At 49.4% G+C, this 17,427-nt stretch overlaps 1 protein-coding gene across 2 annotated transcripts in view; it reads right to left on the bottom strand.

Annotated features, from left to right (window-relative positions):
* The window catches only part of LOC138570222 (SLAIN motif-containing protein-like), a 402,579-nt gene extending 388,703 nt beyond the window's left edge, over positions 1 to 13,876 (bottom strand). For both annotated transcript variants that reach the window (XM_069648952.1, XM_069648953.1), the window contains exon 1: positions 13,758 to 13,876. The gene's annotated coding sequence lies outside the window, so the exon portion shown is untranslated. The remainder of the gene's footprint in view (positions 1 to 13,757) is intronic.
* Positions 13,877 to 17,427: the final 3,551 nt, after the last annotated feature.

Genomic DNA, 17,427 nt, shown 5'->3' with positions numbered 1-17,427 from the left:
CTAACCCATTCAAATCAAGAACATATGAAATCAGTGTGCAAGCATCTCAAGAAAATAATTGATAAGGTCACAGAATTAAGAGCAACAAGATAAAAAGACCTGTCACCCTACTTTTTGCATAGCATCAATTAGATTTACGTCAGACATTAGGGCTCCATTTCTCCGCTATACCACAATCGCTTTAATGATACTGGCACTATGCATCTTGGCGAGCAAAACAAGCAAACGGATCGAATATTGAAGTCAATCTCACCACCAACAAAAAGCAGCAGCAGAAAACAGCAAACACCAACCGCAGTGATTACCAATTCATCACATTTAAGCAACCAGTCTTTCAAAAGCTTCATGTCACGGTACAGATACAAGCTAAAGCATGAACCCAAAACAATTCAAAAGCAGTGCTGGGAGAAGAATGAAATACACAGCATGTAACCAGGGTGCACAATTTCACTCACCACTAGCTGTTGGCTAGTTATATTTGACTCTTGGAAAGCACAAAATGGTGTGCTGTGTTTATGTATAGAATTGTGGTGGCAAGTGACTTTTGGCTGGCTAGTAGTTTGCAACTTTTTTGCACACGGCATAACGCATACAAATAAAAGTGAATAGGGAGTGACAAGGCAAAACACAAAAGAATCAAATTCTTATCCAGCCTCAGCTAGATAGTGGCATAGCATACAGACGTGGCCACCTAACACTGTTCTTTGGACTGTCTTAGTAGTACACAAGAAGAGGCAGACACTAGGATAATGTGTTCATGCCAACAATGAATGAAAGAGGTGCTACAAGACGGACGTTTTTTTCTTGCTTTAATAAGGTAGCTAAACCTCCAGTTCCCCACCATCCATATGCCCCTCCCAAAAGTCTATTTGCCTACTTTAACGAACAAAAATACAACTGAATTTTCCACTAGGCTCCTTGAAGAATTCTGCATTAACTGCATTTCACACCTTGTCCGGGGATCCGGGGAGAGAATAAAAATAAATAAACCATGCACCCCATGGCCAGGAAAAGGTAACATTTCATATTGCAAAGCATTCACTAGAGTCGAGCTACTGGAGACACACTTTATTTAATTCACTAGAAGCACAAGAGAAAATGGTCTCTTAGCAAATAAGAAAGGGTATGCTGTCTGTATGTATAGAACAAAGGTGACGCACGATTACTTCTGGCTGGATAGTAGTTTCCAACTTAAAATGTTTACCCCTATAATAAGACACCCCGCATTAAAGAAGGTCATTACCACACTGGTGGTCTACTGTCCAAACAGACAGCTTTTCAAATTGGGGAGGCATGCACTTCACCAGTTTGAATTCAGGGCGTTCAGACTGAGCACATCGTTCTGAGGTAAAGTTAACTAAAAACAATCATTAAGCTGGAGCAATCCAGCACTAATCGCCATATAAAAAACACGATACATCACTGCACCCAACACTAAAATAACCAATTCCTATAGTGTTTGTTGCTTATACAGAGCTTTACACATCACTATCAGCATTTCCTAAAAGGCACAGAATAAAGAGGAAAGGGGATAGAGAAATGGAGTAGAGGGAAAGAGGAATAAAAAAGCTATTAAGTTATTTGCTTGTATAGAGTTTTATACTGCATTCAAAGCACCGAGGAAGGAGAAATGAACGCGAAGCAGGGGGATGAGGGAAGTAAGGAAGAACAGATTACATTTACTCTAGTGGTTTTTACACTGTCAAGCCACTTTAAAGCACCGAGTGTCAAGAATAAATACCAATAAATTTGGGACTGCTTTCCTTCTGAACAGGATGTACATCAAAATTGTACCCGCAAGCAGCCACCTCAAGACAGTAACATTCTCAAACCATGCTTTTTCAGGTGTAGTACCAAGAAGCCTTGCCCCATGACAAACAATGCTGTTCAGAAATTGGCACAACAGTAGCAGACAGACGATGACATGCAAGTATTGCTTGACTAGCCTTTCAGGCAAGGACCACATTGCCATAGAGATCCTGGCTGCTCAGCAGCAATTCTCACTCGTACGCCCAGATGTGTCCATTCTGCCCAACCACTGTATTTCAAAATACAGTTCAATCTCTTCACCTCTCACATATTAATGAAGGCAAGGCTATTGATTGCAGTGCCTACAATAGACAAAGCAATACTACATGCCATTTCTTTCCCGACTGATGGAACAAGAACATTTGAATCACATTTATGCTGTACTAAGAGTGCTTCATTTACGCTAGTAGAGTCACGCATCCACTTTAAGCCCTACTGTCTTGTCTTCAATGCCATGGATGATTCAGGCTTATTGGCAAAGAATATCGGAGCACATTGGTTGGCATCTGTCCACTTATAGCCGATCCATGGATACCTTGAAATTCCTCTGGTGAGAAAAGAATGGCCATCCGAAATCATTTTCTGTGGTGGCCCCTACTCATTCCCATTCAGTTCTTAAGGAAACTAAATAGGCGTCTTAACTCTGACCACTTTAGGTCGCTCTGGTTAATATATTTCTTTATTCAGCTGCCTGAGTCTTATCGAATACAATACGTTTATACTTTATATTATCGCAAACGTGGTAAGGTGCATCTGTACAGCATCATGCACTTATGAAAGGCTCACCACTATATTAAATTGTTTTAATAAAAATAAAATGGCTCCATAACCGAAGGCCGGGGTAGAGAGCCCAAGTGCAACCACACAGCATGTAACAAATCCAGGCTAGCATCTAATCCAAAAAATAACAATAGTGCGTTCCATACTAGGTCTTGGTAGAATAGTCGCACCCAACAACATACAAAATCCCATCAGCGAGTCACAGAGAAAGACGGGAGAGGAGGGCAGGGAAATATAAGTTGGTGCACTGCTCAGCAATATTTCAGACCCCACCCCAATGTACAATAATGTTTACACTGGGAGTACATAGATACTCAATATGACCACATATTATTGAAAAAAAGTATTTGTTACCTTTTTCAAGTTTTGTCTATTTTGATGTTATCACACTGTGGGAAATATTACATTGATTTCTCATCATGTTTTAATGACTTTCTTGTCTTTCCTTTTTCATTTTTGTTTCGTTTCATTGTACTTTGTTATTCCAATATATGTTTAGAAGGATTTTTTAAGTATGTATAAACTGTGTCATTGATTGTATATGCCCCCACTTTTTGGGCGTTCACTATATGCACAACTCTTTAATATAAAGCCTTGTTTCAAATGTATACAAGCTTGAATGATTCTCTTTGGTGTTTTGGTTTGAGATGTATACAAATTATATGTAGATGTAACTACCCAAGAGGGTACATAGGATTGGACCAGTGGTAGGGCTTTAATTCATTTACACCTCCCTATAGGCCAATCTGCATACGTACCAGTACCTTGTGTTAATAACAGCAATATTTCAAGGCCAGTAGTACTCCGGCTTGCACCCACAATATATGCCTAATGGTGGCAAGACTGAAAACCAGTCAAAAATAATCCAACTGAAGCATCGCAGTGAGGATTATTAACTTCAGGGAAAGAGCAGGCGACTAAGCACAAATCAAATGAGTGCACACATGTGAAGTGGGCCAATTATTGCAGGCTCTGCCCCCCTGCCTTCCTCAGAAGAAACAACATTATAAGATAAGAAAGGACACATTTGAAACTGGACTTTAAATGCTCCTGGAAATGCAGCTGGCACACATGATAGTTATTTTCGCTACACAAATTCAGATCACAGAAGGTATTAGCTTGCACAATTTGTGTGTTTTAAAATAGAATAGATTAGGGACAGGAGGGCGTGTACACATGATAGGGACTCACTACACCAGTAGGGCAGGACAACTACAGGAAGATGAGGGTGCAGATACTCATAGGGAGAAATATGTGACATGCATGCACCAGGAAATCGGTAAATAACAAGCCAATGTGTCCTGCAAAGGAAAACATGACAAGCAGTTGCCATTTTAAAACCGCACCAAACACTGCAGCTGAAGAGAGGACCCAGTTAAGCATGCTATTTGAACAAATACATTTAATTCAGGAAAATGCTGTGGCCAGCTAGATGAGAGCTACCCACCCAAGGAATGTGAAGGCCCAAAAGAATCCGTAGGGGAGGGTTACATGGTGGAACAAGATACCCTTGTGTGCATCCAACTGTCAAGGTAAATCAAGTTGTGACAACATGACAGACCATTTGAAGTCTATGGGACAAACTGAACATCCCAGGAAGTTTCATAAGTAGTTGGCAGATTAATGTCTCAGCGATCGGCTAGGTGTGACAGAGAAACTATATGTGACTAAAAAGACAATTGCCGTGATGAACAGGGTGCAAGTAGCATGACTCAAAATCGTGATTCATAAATGTGTCAACAGGATGGCGGGGTTACTTTTGCAAGAATAGGTCCTTGAGACTCAGCAACATCATGACGGGGAGAACATGGGCTGTTTAAGAACAAAGGTGATACGCTTCTCTTCTCTTCTACTTAAATGTCATCATGAAGCCAGTTCACAGAGCCTGTGACCGGATCTTAAACAATAAACACATGTCCTGTTCCACCGCAGAAGTAATTTAAAGCCTAACAAAAATATTCAAGCATTATGGAGGTTGCACATTATGGGTATGATCTTAGATAAGAATGGTCTAATAATTATTTTTTGACACATAGTATTATATATGTAGCTTAGTAAAGGGAAATAATGACCAGGAGCGATAGGTTTCATAACTGACATCAAAATGGCTATAAAACCTGCAGTTTCCTATTGAGGTGTGGAGAAAAATCTTGTTAGAGCTTGGCCGTTAATCTTGTTTTTCCCCCCCATTTTATATTGCAATAAAGCTGGGTTAACTTGCATTTGGCATACCACAATCCACTGTGTTGACTATTGGCAAATACCAGTTGGAGGGCTATATGGCTTTTTGACCTCCGTTTCACATGACTTCATGTCGATAACATACAAGTGGATACACTACACATGCAGATGAGGTCTGGCCCTTTCCACTCCAAGATAACCTTCCTAAACCCCACAGTATTCCAATGCTCGAGCTCTCACCCTGCCTCTAAGGCCAGTCTTAAACCACTGGTAGACCTCAAAGCTCCATGCTCTGCCTTGGTTGAATCCTTTGTGGAGGACATGCAGGTTGGCTACAAACTGGACAATGCATCCCTCAACTTAATCTATATAGGCATGCATATCCAGCATTAACAATACTATGAGCAAAATCTTCTGCATCAATAATGGCATCTGCATCAAGAAGTCTATCCAGCGATGATCTATGTGAGCTCCTTCACCTCTGCTGCCAGTTGCATAATACTATGGCACCTCACACCTGGACACCAACTGTAAAACATGCGGGCACTACATTTGAGAGCTTGCTCTTTATCACCGAACAAATTCAAAACAACCAGGAAAAACTATTTGCCAACACGTTTTTTTTCTGAATTTGGCACACGAGTTGGAGGTGACCCAGGCCTTGCAGCATTCACACGTTGATCTACTCGTTATCAATGCTGATCCTGGGCTTGAGAATCAAGGACTGCAACCGAACAGCCCTCAAGTCCCTGTATTGGCTCCTGGTTGACAAAATAATCTTTTCCAAGGTCTTGTGTGTTATCCATCAAGCCTACTGGAGTGTGGGCCATCTAACAGAATCTCACTAAGCTTTGCCCTCCAAGGGCAATAAGATGAGCAACCACCTTTGTCTTTACCCTAGCCTGAATATTGAAGATATTCGGGGAGGAAGAACAGACAACATTGTGTATGCTGCTTCAGGGAGGAAGAACATGAAAAAACATTGTGGATGTCACCTTTCAAACAATTAACTAGGGGTCAGTAAAAATGCATTACTTTCCTTTAATCGTTAAATCGCTAGTGTCTGTTCTAGCAAATATTTCAGTGACATGTCTACGACTGTTCTTTGCACTTCTATACTATTGTTCTTTGAACCTCTGCTTGCCCAGCTCCTCCCACTTAACGGCTCTGAATGATCCAAGGTTGTTATGGTTCAGGCAGGCCACCTTTCCTAGTGGAATAGGACAACGCAAGTGTGCTCGTAATTTGCAACAACAAAAACGGTTAAACGAAGCAATACATACATGGGTGTCCACCCATGACTAAAACAACGGGTTAGCACAATCCAACAATGTCCACACAGAGTACAACTCGGACACAATATCACCCGAACTCAGAACAGGAGAAGACAGACCTCGTGTTGCTGTGGTGCCTTGCCCACCTAGCCCGTCTCTGGAATAACCCCGACCCCCTTGTTTTGGTCCAACACATTTGTATTCAAAGTTTACAACAGTGTCAGTGGTGCAGAATGGGAGGATGGGGAAAAACGAGCAAGTTGCACAGGGAGAAACAACCATGGTTGTCTTTGTGAGGCCGTTCTGAAGAAAAAGAAGGGGGGCGAGGGGTGTTTGACCCTGGAGTGGGACCTTGAAAGAAGCAGGGTCCGCGATGCGAGGACCCCCGGCCAATAGCCCCGTGTCTGTAAGGAGCACCGTCCAGCTCAACACCTAGCTGCCTAGCCTGCATTGTGACCCTGGCCTCACCTGGCCTGCACGTCTCTGGCACGCCCCCTCCCAACCCCTTTCCTATCCCCATCAAGTGCACCCATGGAATTCACCGGGTAGCAGGGGTGGACTACTACCCAGTCTATGCTATCAACACCTAGCTGCCTAGCCTGCACTGCCTAGCCTGCACTGTGACCCTGGCCTCACCTGGCCTGCACGTCTCTGACATGCCCCCTCCCAACCCCTTTACTATCCCCATCAAGTGCACCCATGGAATTCAACGGGTAGCAGGGGTGGACTACTACCCAGTCTATGCTATCAACACCTAGCTGTCTAGCCTGCATTGTGACCCTGACCTCACCTGCACGTCTCTGGCCTGCCCCCTTCCAACACCTTTCATATTCCCATCAAGTGCACCCATGGAATTCACCAGGTAGCAGGGGTGGACTACTACCCAGTCTATGCCATCAATACCTAGCTACCTAGCCTGCATTGTGACCCTGGTCTCACCTGCTGGCCTGCACATCTCTGGCCTGCCCCCTCCCAACCATTTCCTATCCCCATCAAGTGCACCCATGGAATTCACCGGGTAGCAGGGGTGCACTACTACCCAGTCTATGCCATCAACACCTAGCTACCTAGCCTGCATTGTGACCCTGGTCTCACCTGCTGGCCTGAACATCTCTGGCCTGCCCCCTCCCAACCATTTCCTATCCCCATCAAGTGCACCCATGGAATTCACCGGGTAGCAGGGGTGCACTACTACCCAGTCTATGCCATCAATACCTAGCTGTCTAGCCTGCATTGTGACCCTGGTCTCACCTGCTGGCCTGCACGTCTCTGGCCTGCCCCCTCCCAACCATTTCCTATCCCCATCAAGTGCACCCATTGAATTCACCGGGTAGCGGGGGTGCACTACTACCCAGTCTATGCCATCAATACCTAGCTGTCTAGCCTGCATTGTGACCCTGGTCTCACCTGCTGGCCTGAACATCTCTGGCCTGCCCCCTCCCAACCATTTCCTATCCCCATCAAGTGCACCCATGGAATTCACCGGGTAGCGGGAGTGCACTACTACCCAGTCTATGCCATCAACACCTAGCTACCTAGCCTGAATTGTGACCCTGGTCTCACCAGCTGGCCTGCACATCTCTGACCTGCCCCCTCCCAACCATTTCCTATCCCCATCAAGTGCACCCATGGAATTCACCGGGTAGCAGGGGTTCACTACTACCCAGTCTATGCCATCAACACCTAGCTACCTAGCCTGCATTGTGACCCTGGTCTCACCTGCTGGCCTGCACATCTCTGGCCTACCCCCCCCCCCCAACCATTTCCTATCCCCATCAAGTGCACCCATGGAATTCACCGGGTAGCAGGGGTGCACTACTACCCAGTCTATGCCATCAATACCTAGCTGTCTAGCCTGCATTGTGACCCTGGTCTCACCTGCTGGCCTGCACATCTCTGGCCTGCCCCCTCCCAACCATTTCCTATCCCCATCAAGTGCACCCATGGAATTCACCGGGTAGCAGGGGTGCACTACTACCCAGTCTATGCCATCAATACCTAGCTGTCTAGCCTGCATTGTGACCCTGGTCTCACCTGCTGGCCTGCACATCTCTGGCCTGCCCCCTCGCAACCATTTCCTATCCACATCAAGTGCACCCATGGAATTCACCGGGTAGCAGGGGTGCACTACTACCCAGTCTATGCCATCAACTCCTAGCTACCTAGCCTGCATTGTGACCCTGGTCTCACCTGCTGGCCTGCACATCTCTGGCCTGCCCCCTCCCAACCATTTCCTATCCCCATCAAGTGCACCCATGGAATTCACCGGGTAGCAGGGGTGCACTACTACCCAGTCTATGCCATCACCACCTAGCTACCTAGCCTGCATTGTGACCCTGGTCTCACCTGCTGGCCTGCACATCTCTGGCCTGCCCCCTCCCAACCATTTCCTAGCCCCATTAAGTGCACCCATTGAATTCACCAGGTAGCAGGGGTGCACTACTACCCAGTCTATGCCATCAATACCTAGCTGTCTAGCCTGCATTGTGACCCTGGTCTCACCTGCTGGCCTGAACATCTCTGGCCTGCCCCCTCCCAACCATTTCCTATCCCCATCAAGTGCACCCATGGAATTCACCGGGTAGCAGGGGTGCACTACTACCCAGTCTATGCCATCAATACCTATCTGTCTAGCCTGCATTGTGACCCTGGTCTCACCTGCTGGCCTGCACATCTCTGGCCTGCCCCCTCCCAACCATTTCCTATCCCCATCAAGTGCACCCATGGAATTCACCGGGTAGCAGGGGTGCACTACTACCCAGTCTATGCCATCAATACCTAGCTGTCTAGCCTGCATTGTGACCCTGGTCTCACCTGCTGGCCTGCACATCTCTGGCCTGCCCCCTCCCAACCATTTCCTATCCCCATCAAGTGCACCCATGGAATTCACCGGGTAGCAGGGGTGCACTACTACCCAGTCTATGCCATCAATACCTAGCTGTCTAGCCTGCATTGTGACCCTGGTCTCACCTGCTGGCCTGCACATCTCTGGCCTGCCCCCTCCCAACCATTTCCTATCCCCATCAAGTGCACCCATGGAATTCACAGGGTAGCAGGGGTGCACTACTACCCAGTCTATGCCATCAATACCTAGCTGTCTAGCCTGCATTGTGACCCTGGTCTCACCTGCTAGCCTGCACATCTCTGGCCTGCCCCCTCCCAACCATTTCCTATCCCCATAAAGTGCACCCATGGAATACACCGGGTAGCAGGGGTGCACTACTACCCAGTCTATGCCATCAATACCTAGCTACCTAGCCTGCATTGTGACCCTGGTCTCACCTGCTGGCCTGCACATCTCTGGCCTGCCCCATCCCAACCATTTCCTATCCCCATAAAGTGCACCCATGGAATACACCGGGTAGCAGGGGTGCACTACTACCCAGTCTATGCCATCAATAGATAGCTGTCTAGCCTGCATTGTGACCCTGGTCTCACCTGCTGGCCTGCACATCTCTGGCCTGCCCCCTCCCAACCATTTCCTATCCCCATCAAGTGCACCCATGGAATTCACTGGGTAGCAGGGGTGCACTACTACCCAGTCTATGCCATCAATACCTAGCTGTCTAGCCTGCATTGTGACCCTGGTCTCACCTGCTGGCCTGCACATCTCTGGCCTGCCCCCTCCCAACCATTTCCTATCCCCATCAAGTGCACCCATGGAATTCACCGGGTAGCAGGGGTGCACTACTACCCAGTCTATGCCATCAATACCTAGCTGTCTAGCCTGCATTGTGACCCTGGTCGCACCTGCTGGCCTGCACATCTCTGGCCTGCCCCCTCCCAACCATTTCCTATCCCCATCAAGTGCACCCATGGAATTCACCAGGTAGCAGGTGTGCGCTACTACCCAGTCTATGCCATCAATACCTAGCTGTCTAGCCTGCATTGTGACCCTGGTCTCACCTGCTGGCCTGCACATCTCTGGCCTGCCCCCCCCCCAACCATTTCCTATCCCCATCAAGTGCACCCATGTAATTCACCGGGTAGCAGGTGTGCACTACTACCCAGTCTATGCCATCAACACCTAGCTGTCTAGCCTGCATTGTGACCCTGGCCTCACCTGCTGGCCTGCACATCTCTGGCCTGCCCCCCCCCCAACCATTTCCTATCCCCATCAAGTGCACCCATGTAATTCACCGGGTAGCAGGTGTGCACTACTACCCAGTCTATGCCATCAATACCTAGCTGTCTAGCCTGCATTGTGACCCTGGTCTCACCTGCTGGCCTGCGCATCTCTGGCCTGCCCCCTCCCAACCATTTCCTATCCCCATCAAGTGCACCCATGGAATTCACCGGGTAGCAGGGGTGCACTACTACCCAGTCTATGCCATCAATACCTAGCTGTCTAGCCTGCATTGTGACCCTGGCCTCACCTGCTGGCCTGCACATCTCTGGCCTGCCCCCTCCCAACCATTTCCTATCCCCATCAAGTGCACCCATGGAATTCACCGGGTAGCAGGGGTGCACTACTACCCAGTCTATGCCATCAATACCTAGCTGTCTAGCCTGCATTGTGACCCTGGTCTCACCTGCTGGCCTGCACGTCTCTGGCCTGCCCGCCCCCAACCATTTCCTATCCCCATCAAGTGCACCCATGGAATTCACCGGGTAGCAGGGGTGCACTACTACCCAGTCTATGCCATCAATACCTAGCTGTCTAGCCTGCATTGTGACCCTGGTCTCACCTGCTGGCCTGCACATCTCTGGCCTGCCCCCTCCCAACCATTTCCTATCCACATCAAGTGCACCCATGGAATTCACTGGGTAGCAGGGGTGCACTACTACCCAGTCTATGCCATCAACTCCTAGCTACCTAGCCTGCATTGTGACCCTGGTCTCACCTGCTGGCCTGCACATCTCTGGCCTGCCCCCTCCCAACCATTTCCTATCCACATCAAGTGCACCCATGGAATTCACCGGGTAGCAGGGGTGCACTACTACCCAGTCTATGCCATCAATACCTAGCTGTCTAGCCTGCATTGTGACCCTGGTCTCACCTGCTGGCCTGCACGTCTCTGGCCTGCCCCCCCCAACCATTTCCTATCCCCATCAAGTGCACCCATGGAATTCACTGGGTAGCAGGGGTTCACTACTACCCAGTCTATGCCATCAATACCTAGCTGTCTAGCCTGCATTGTGACCCTGGTCGCACCTGCTGGCCTGCACATCTCTGGCCTGCCCCCTCCCAACCATTTCCTATCCCCATCAAGTGCACCCATGGAATTCACCAGGTAGCAGGTGTGCGCTACTACCCAGTCTATGCCATCAATACCTAGCTGTCTAGCCTGCATTGTGACCCTGGTCTCACCTGCTGGCCTGCACATCTCTGGCCTGCCCCCCCCCCCAACCATTTCCTATCCCCATCAAGTGCACCCATGTAATTCACCGGGTAGCAGGTGTGCACTACTACCCAGTCTATGCCATCAACACCTAGCTGTCTAGCCTGCATTGTGACCCTGGCCTCACCTGCTGGCCTGCACATCTCTGGCCTGCCCCCCCCCCAACCATTTCCTATCCCCATCAAGTGCACCCATGTAATTCACCGGGTAGCAGGTGTGCACTACTACCCAGTCTATGCCATCAATACCTAGCTGTCTAGCCTGCATTGTGACCCTGGTCTCACCTGCTGGCCTGCGCATCTCTGGCCTGCCCCCTCCCAACCATTTCCTATCCCCATCAAGTGCACCCATGGAATTCACCGGGTAGCAGGGGTGCACTACTACCCAGTCTATGCCATCAATACCTAGCTGTCTAGCCTGCATTGTGACCCTGGCCTCACCTGCTGGCCTGCACATCTCTGGCCTGCCCCCTCCCAACCATTTCCTATCCCCATCAAGTGCACCCATGGAATTCACCGGGTAGCAGGGGTGCACTACTACCCAGTCTATGCCATCAATACCTAGCTGTCTAGCCTGCATTGTGACCCTGGTCTCACCTGCTGGCCTGCACGTCTCTGGCCTGCCCGCCCCCAACCATTTCCTATCCCCATCAAGTGCACCCATGGAATTCACCGGGTAGCAGGGGTGCACTACTACCCAGTCTATGCCATCAATACCTAGCTGTCTAGCCTGCATTGTGACCCTGGTCTCACCTGCTGGCCTGCACATCTCTGGCCTGCCCCCTCCCAACCATTTCCTATCCACATCAAGTGCACCCATGGAATTCACTGGGTAGCAGGGGTGCACTACTACCCAGTCTATGCCATCAACTCCTAGCTACCTAGCCTGCATTGTGACCCTGGTCTCACCTGCTGGCCTGCACATCTCTGGCCTGCCCCCTCCCAACCATTTCCTATCCACATCAAGTGCACCCATGGAATTCACCGGGTAGCAGGGGTGCACTACTACCCAGTCTATGCCATCAATACCTAGCTGTCTAGCCTGCATTGTGACCCTGGTCTCACCTGCTGGCCTGCACGTCTCTGGCCTGCCCCCCCCAACCATTTCCTATCCCCATCAAGTGCACCCATGGAATTCACTGGGTAGCAGGGGTTCACTACTACCCAGTCTATGCCATCAATACCTAGCTGTCTAGCCTGCATTGTGACCCTGGTCTCACCTGCTGGCCTGCACATCTCTGGCCTGCCCCCTCCCAACCATTTCCTATCCACATCAAGTGCACCCATGGAATTCACTGGGTAGCAGGGGTGCACTACTACCCAGTCTATGCCATCAACACCTAGCTGTCTAGCCTGCATTGTGACCCTGGTCTCACCTGCTGGCCTGCACATCTCTGGCCTGCCCCCTCCCAACCATTTCCTATCCACATCAAGTGCACCCATGGAATTCACCGGGTAGCAGGGGTGCACTACTACCCAGTCTATGCCATCAATACCTAGCTGTCTAGCCTGCATTGTGACCCTGGTCTCACCTGCTGGCCTGCACGTCTCTGGCCTGCCCCCCCCAACCATTTCCTATCCCCATCAAGTGCACCCATGGAATTCACTGGGTAGCAGGGGTTCACTACTACCCAGTCTATGCCATCAATACCTAGCTGTCTAGCCTGCATTGTGACCCTGGTCGCACCTGCTGGCCTGCACATCTCTGGCCTGCCCCCTCCCAACCATTTCCTATCCCCATCAAGTGCACCCATGTAATTCACCGGGTAGCAGGTGTGCACTACTACCCAGTCTATGCCATCAACACCTAGCTGTCTAGCCTGCATTGTGACCCTGGCCTCACCTGCTGGCCTGCACATCTCTGGCCTGCCCCCCCCCCCCAACCATTTCCTATCCCCATCAAGTGCACCCATGTAATTCACCGGGTAGCAGGTGTGCACTACTACCCAGTCTATGCCATCAATACCTAGCTGTCTAGCCTGCATTGTGACCCTGGTCTCACCTGCTGGCCTGCACATCTCTGGCCTGCCCCCTCCCAACCATTTCCTATCCCCATCAAGTGCACCCATGGAATTCACCGGGTAGCAGGGGTGCACTACTACCCAGTCTATGCCATCAATACCTCTGCCCCCGCCAGATTCAGTGTAGCCGCTAACGGGGCGCCTCCCCGACACCCCTCAATACGACCTTCCGTCACTTCACCCCCACCCCGCCCGCCCGCCCCCGCGAGCGCCGCTTTCTCTAACGGTCCTCCAGCGCTGCCCGTTATCCACTTCCCTCCCCGAGGTCGGTGCGCGCTGTGCTGGTGGGTGGGTCAGGGTCAGTAGGGAGACACTTTGCCAACCCTAGCCAGTGCCACCCGGGGAGCGTACCTGTCAAAACGGCATCACACAAACAGAGCACCCTCATCCGCGGGATGTGGTACCCGGGCCGCCCGCGCATGCGCACTGCTCACCGCGCAGACAATACACGCCCCCGGCCAGCAAAGAAAGATGCAGCGCTCTGACAGTGACAGAGACGAAGGACTGACGGCGGCGAAAGAGACGAAGGACTAGCGGGAGGAGCGCGCTGTCACCATTGTCCGGTCCGACTAATGGGTGACATAGCAAGCCTACTATTATCATACTGTTAGGTCATCTATAATTCTACCGAAGGTTTGATGGCATCGATCGACAATATGTCGTAAAGCTTAAAAATAGCCCCCTTCACACACCTCAATCCCTGTTTCGAGATGGCGACGCATTCTCCTGTCCCAGTATTCAAAGGTAGCCATCTTGTAACAGAAATAATCCAAACAACTGTCCAGCCTTTTATTGGTTTGCATCATACAGAGTGTAGTATAATCACTGGACTGATGCGCAGGAGACCGTGAGTCGCAGGAGACCTTGAGTTTTAAGAGGGTGTTGCTTTATTTGTCATCAACAGCAACTAACAAACTGCAGCTTGATTGAGGTAATATTAAATGGGCAACAGGCCCTTTAACTATGGTGGAATGAATGAGAGTCTTAGGTTTTGTTGTAAGGCCTGGAGGCCGGTCCTGTGCCTTCGCTCCAGGCGTCTACCACGCAGGAAGCACGGGAGCAGCATTTCTGCCTGTGCGAGATCTCGCGAGACCGTGAGGTCTCGCGATATCTCTACACACCTCCCTCTGATAATGCAACACAAGTTATTGCAGAACATAGTCATTGTATCTCGCCGGTCTTCTGTGTTCCCTTTTCGGCCAGTCGTCTCTCTCGATGCGGGCATAGCTCTCAACTCACCTGCTTTTGGCAGGTGTCACCCGCCTTGCAAAGGGCTGACTCACCCGCCAGGCCTCCTGCACGCCCATTCATTCCAATGGGCGTCTCACCCGCCAGAAACAAAATCGGGTGATTTCACCCGCCTTTGCAAGACAAATGGTTGAGAGCTATGTGCGGGTGTCTTGCTCGTGGTCATCTGCTTGCTCTTCTACATGTGCATTCGCTTCAACTTCTTCTTCGACTTCTCTTCTGTCTGTTCTTGGCTCTTGTTCTCTCTCTCTCTCAAGGCAAAGGTCAGAGGTAACAGAAGGAGATTGGATCAAAATATGGTTGCCGGCCAAGGATCAAGTGACTGGTTCAAGGTTCAGCAGACTTGTAAGGGTGGTTCACAGAGGAACCCCATTACTTCCTCGGTTTCAGATCTTTCATGGGTCTTTTCTCTCCCTTGCTTCTTTTCAAACATGGCTACTCTCTCCATGTTCGCCCGTTTTTGGTGCGGACATAAGGGGTTCCTCTGTGAACCACCCTTACAAGTCTGCTGAACCTTGAACCAGTCACTTCATCCTTGGCCGGCAACCATATTTTGATCCAATCTCCTTCTGTTACCTCTGACCTTTGCCTTGTTCTTCTTCTTTTATCGCTCCACCTTTTCATGCGTGCTTTGCTGTTTTCTATCCTCCACACCACTTCTGACATGTCCACTGCCTCGTCTTCTCTTACTCTGGCCAACCATAGGGGCACTAGTGTGGAGGCTGCCCTCTCAACATGCGAAAAGGAGAGATGTGGGTGATCCAGTTAGGAGTCAGTCTGTGAGCCCTGATGGCCTCTTTGATCGTCTTGAGAGGATCCATTCCCGACGCAGTCGCTAATTGGATGGCTCTTTTGATAAACCTGTTGGTCCTCTCCACGAGCCCATTGGCTTGGGGATGATACAGAGCCGCTTTCTTCTGATGGATGTTGTGCTTCTTCAGGAATAGTTCCATGTCTCTCGATATGAGCTGTACCCCATTGTCTGTCATTAACTCACTGGGGAGCCCTTCCCTCTGGAAGATGGCGGTAAGAACTTCTATTACGGTGGTCGTTGTGATGTTGGGGACAAACTCAGCTTCAACCCACTTTGATAAGTAATCTACTAGCACTATGCCATAGCGATGTTCAGGTGCCATTGCCTCCAGTGGTCCTATAAAGGCCAGGCCTACTTTTGACCACACCGCTTCAGTGGGAATCATGGGTGCTTGTCTGGTTTTTAGGCGCTTGTCACTGTTGAGACACTCATGGCATCTCTCTATCATGGTGCAGATCTCTTGATCCATAGACGGCCACCAGTAGGCTTCCCCCAGTCTGCGCCGTATCATGGTATTCCCCAAATGGCCTGCATGCCCCTGCACAGGATGGTTTTCCTCATGCCTGTGGGTGAAATTACTTGGTCGGTCTTCATAACTATGCCGTCAATCTCAGAGATTTCATCTGCCACTTTCCAATATGGTCTCAATCCTTCTGGCACTGCTCTTTCAACTGGACATCCTTTCTTGACCCATTCTCTGATCCTCGCCATGGTGGGGTCTTTCCCGTCCTCTTCCATCCAATGTCTCTCACTCAGCTCTAAGTAGTCTGGGGCATTGAGATCTGTGATGGATGCCACAATACACTCTTCTTGCAAGAAGGTGGTGGCATTGTCTTTTCCTTCTGGTAATCTTGACATGCAGTCCGCCTGCAAGTTCTTCCACCCTGAGATATGTTGTACCTCAAAAGTGTATTCTTGCAGCTTGGCAGCTATGTGTGCTAATCTGGGCGTCAACACTTTGATGCCGCCTGGGCTGAGCATGTGGATGAGGGGCTTATGATCGGTAACTAACTTGAACTTTGTGCCCCACACGTATGTCCTGAAATGTTCCACGGCCCATGCATCTCCTTCTCGATGGTGGAGTAATTTTGTTCGGTTGACGATAAGGCTTTAGAAGCAAATGCTACCACATGTTCCGTGTCACCCTTTTTCTGGGTAAGAACGGCTCCTAAATCGTAGGCACTGGCGTCCGTGGTGATGACTGTACTCCAGTCTGGGTTAAACGGTTGCAGGGAAGGCGCATCCACTATGTGTCGTTTGATGCTTTGTACCGCTTTCTTCTGGGCTTCTTGCCATGTGTATTCTGACCCTTTTTTGAGAAGTTCGTGGAGTGGTGCTGTGATTTCTGAGAATTTACGGATTAATTTGGCGTAGTACTTATTAGTCAGAATCCTGTGCAGTGCCCTTAGGGACCACTACACACAATTAAGACTACAGGTGGCAATACAAGTTTTACCTTTGGTACAAGCCTGTGCTACTATGTCAGAGTGGTAGCAGTGGCAGAGCAGCCAGGCTTATCTCAAGAGTATATGAGCAGTAGCAGAGATTACACAAAGGGACCACAATTACTGTGACACAAGCAAACACTGACTCAAGGTTTCAGGTATAAAAATATAAGTACATTTATTTTTAAACCATTTGTTATAAAGACAACACTTCTACGAAACTTTAATAAAAACCACACGTTAAATATAGTACAACTAAACAATTCACTTTGTACAGTAAGTCTCAAGGTAAGGAGCCCTGTGTTGGAATGAACCGGTGTTAGGCACAAAAACACGTTACCACGAATACGATTGCGATCACTTTTTGACAGTTCGGTCTACTAAACAACCGCGTATCCGTGACATGAAATGCTACCGGGGCAAAAACACACTTAGCACTTGAGATACCCAGAGAGAGTTGGAGGCAAAAATCACAGGCAATATTTTGGTTAGGGAGGCAGAATCAAGAAACACT

The sequence above is a fragment of the Ambystoma mexicanum genome, chromosome 2q, assembly GCF_040938575.1.
Source record: "Ambystoma mexicanum isolate Mex_15411 chromosome 2q, UKY_AmexF1_1, whole genome shotgun sequence".
Lineage (NCBI taxonomy): Eukaryota > Metazoa > Chordata > Amphibia > Caudata > Ambystomatidae > Ambystoma > Ambystoma mexicanum.
Note: the sequence above shows the minus strand (reverse complement) of the source record. Positions and strands in the feature narration are given on the sequence as shown.